At 37.0% G+C, this 3,521-nt stretch overlaps 1 long non-coding RNA gene across 1 annotated transcript; it reads right to left on the minus strand.

The window, feature by feature from the left end:
• Window positions 1-1,295: 1,295 nt before the first annotated feature.
• LOC112555970 lies at window positions 1,296-2,173 on the minus strand. Its single transcript, XR_003097569.1, has 3 exons — window positions 2,100-2,173; window positions 1,796-1,864; window positions 1,296-1,364 (listed from the first exon to the last, which is right to left on the minus strand). It is a non-coding gene; the product is annotated as an uncharacterized LOC112555970 (long non-coding RNA).
• Window positions 2,174-3,521: the final 1,348 nt, after the last annotated feature.

Consider the following 3,521-nt stretch of genomic DNA (forward strand, 5'->3'; position numbering starts at 1 on the left):
AGCAAAGTGAGATGAAAGAGCGGGAATTGCTACACTGCCACACAATAAATATATTAACTGGCTTGTTCTGTGGTTAAGTAACTGGAGCAAGGTTGAATGTGGCTTTATGTATGCTACAAAAAAGAGTCATTGCTAAAAAGAATACCATTACACCATTATTGGTTCAAATTAGCAATGATTGCATAAACTCCATGGAGTTGGTTGTAGCCAAATGCTTGAAAAAAATAAAACCTAGTATCATCCTAAATACCTCCTATAGCTACTAAATATATCAATTTTCCACTTTTAGATAACTAAGTAAAAGGTCAAAACACTTATGGCAAAAAGTGTTCTTCCTCCTCCTCCTCCTCCTCCTCTCGTCTCATCAAGATTCTGTTCATATCTGATTAAATTCCCTAAATCACATCTATTTAATTCCTCTGTTGTCATCAGAATCTGCTGCAGTGAATGCTGAAGATACAGTCGTTGGAGCTGAGTATCAATGCTGAACTTCGAAAATCCTGCTGCCTCGTTAAATTTCGCATGCAGATCCTTAGCTGCATTCCACTTTATGTTTACTTACAGACTTACATGGTTTAGGGCACATTCATATCGACTGACTAAGTCTGATGCTGACATAATAACACATTTTTGCTCCAGCAGGCCCTGCTGTAAAAGGCAAATGTCATAAATTATTCGCTGTTCCTCTTCTTTCCACACGATCGTAGTCTTGCTGCACAATTGCTGCCCTCACTTGCTCTGAGTTCAGTTCTGGGTGCTATATGAGTGTACAGAGCTGACTCTGGTCTCTAAATTCAGCTGTGAAATGTTTGGAAATGCATTTTTTAAAGACCAATGACAGACTGCAGCTGAGTGTTTGTTGTCCGCAGCTTCTTCGCAATTTCTGGGCAATTTTTTGTCCATCTGTAACATGAAAGATATTGGATTTTAATTTCAAATGGTTGACAATTACCATTAAATATTAATGGAACCAAATTGTGAATCCACAGGCACTGCTTGAAAAGCAGAAAAGTATTTGCAAAATGACACTTGTATTCCAACCTAATATTCACTTGGGATTTTGATAATGTTAGAGATGAAACAAATGCCTTTTCATAGTAATCCAGTGAAAAGTGGCATACACAGAGGACAGGCATCAGTCAGACATGAGCATATTAACCTCTCATACCTAAATCCTCTCAAAGTGAAGGCAAAGCACATGTACCATGGGACTGTCTTTTCCCAAATACTAACCCAACACAGTAACCATTTCAAGGAAAGGAATAAATTACACACCAGCCATAGCGTCTCTTTGTCCAGCAGTTGCTGCCGCTCAGCTGACAGCTTCCTCGCTTTCTCAAGCAGAGAATCAGAGGTAGAGCTTTCTGCAAAATGACAAATAATGTCGACTTATATTCAGCTTTTAACTTATCATATTTTACTTAACACAAAAACAACTAAGAAGTGTTATTGTACAATACTCGTAGGAATGCTGGTTATAATCTTGCTAATAAAACTTCAGCACTGCACATGGGAGGCTCTAACTACAAATCAACAGGTGCATCCATCTATTTACAAAACCTTACGACAAAAGCACCCACCTTTAATTATATGAAGACAAGCTTTATATATTTTAAACTACTAAAAACATTCATCTATTATAAGTCAACAATGCATTAGCTGCCTGTAACACCTTCCATACTATGACTGTGTTGCACATGAACATATAGGGCTCATTTTGCTAAGATTTACCGTGCAACATAACACAGTATTATACTTTTTTAAAGTTTCTTCACAGTGAGTGGTGATATAATACCTCTATGACCACTGGTTGTTGATATAGTATCCTTCAGCTTGTGCAGCCATTCTGCAGCAGTTCCTCTATCTGAAAACAAATGTCTGATGCATTACCACCACTCTTGGAAAGACTACTACAAATATTACTTCTGAGTGTTGATTAACTTTGTCCAGAGATTATATCCAACAAACTCATCTTTACAAGAAGTGGGCTTGGAACCAACATGAAATGAATAAAACAGCACAGGCATATAGACATGGAGAGGGTTTTGCATATTCTCTTTGATGCTTTGTGGAACTAGAAATATAAACTACACCCTTACACTTGCTTTCAACCTCATGGATAATCTCTTTGGCTTTTGCCTGCGTGTCCCTTGCCTTTTTGAGTCTTACAGACGTGTGTCAGCTACAGAAGACACAAAAGTAAAAAGGTTCTCATTACGGTAATTTGGACAACATGTCAAAAACTTCCCAAAAGCACTCAAAATACATGGTAATATATACGATTCAAAAAATTAAAAGGAGATCTAGCAAAGGAAAATTTATTGCATGCGCTTATTTTCTGTACTTCAAGTTTTCGCATTAGTTTCTTTTGAGATACTTAGCAGTTATACAGAATTACCTAATGACACAAAAATCCTCCTGGCATAGTGTAGCAGAGCACTGCTTAGTAGATCTTGCCTGTTGGGCAAAGTCATTTCTTTACTCCACGCAAATCTGCGGAGGAAAGACCATAAGCGTTCCATAGCTTCACCATCTATTAATCCTGTGCCCTCGCAAAAGCGCTGTCCTTTTGTCATCTACAACAGCAAGAAACATATGACATTCATCATACAAAGCACTGCAAGTGATACTGCAAGCTACATGTATCAGTAATATTCTAAAAAAATATATAAGATTAACCAAAAAAAGTCTTCAGTCTTTTCGTCTGGAAAGAAACTTGCAATGTAGTTACTTTAAAGCAAGACAAGATTATGCACAAGCCTTGTCTTAACGTGAAAAGGAAGAGTCTAACACAGCTTGATAATGTTAACTTCATAAGGCTTACCTGACACTGTGTTATATGTGCAAAGCTGTGAAACACCAGGAACAACAAATCTAAATTTTTCAGACAGCTGTCCAAATAGTTGAGAATGCTTCTGTTGAAGACAAATGAAACAGAGAAAATTACCTTTGAGAGTTAGTTTTATGTAGAGTCACAAATCAGACTGATTCCACTGTCACAATCATACTCTTTTAACTATAAAGAAATACGGCATATCCAATAAAGTACTGATTGAAATTTCACTCAGAGATTAATGCAGAGTATGTCATTCTTCAATTGTCTAGACTCATAGGCACTCATCTAATGTAATCCTTGTTTTGACAGTTGACAATAAAACTTTGCCAAAAAAATATAAGCCCATCACACCTATCCACTGCACAACCACAGCTACATGAACATAAAAAGAAAAGAACAATGTATGTACTCTTAACTTACATATGCACAATGTTTTGTCGCTTAATTATTGGATAACCTTCACTCTAGTACTTATAGGCCACCCAGCTACTGTAGTACCTAGATTATTTCACACAATAAGTAGCCTGTTTACATTAGAATGCATGCAAAAATTAGACATTTAGTGCAGTCTCACATCATACAGGTGGATCACTTACTGTTATATGAGCCTGCAGTGAGCAGGCAACATCATACATCACAATTTGCTTTGTACTAGCTGTGCAAAGCTGCTCTGCAGCAATTTGTT

The sequence above is a fragment of the Pomacea canaliculata genome, linkage group LG14, assembly GCF_003073045.1.
Source record: "Pomacea canaliculata isolate SZHN2017 linkage group LG14, ASM307304v1, whole genome shotgun sequence".
Taxonomy (NCBI): domain Eukaryota; kingdom Metazoa; phylum Mollusca; class Gastropoda; order Architaenioglossa; family Ampullariidae; genus Pomacea; species Pomacea canaliculata.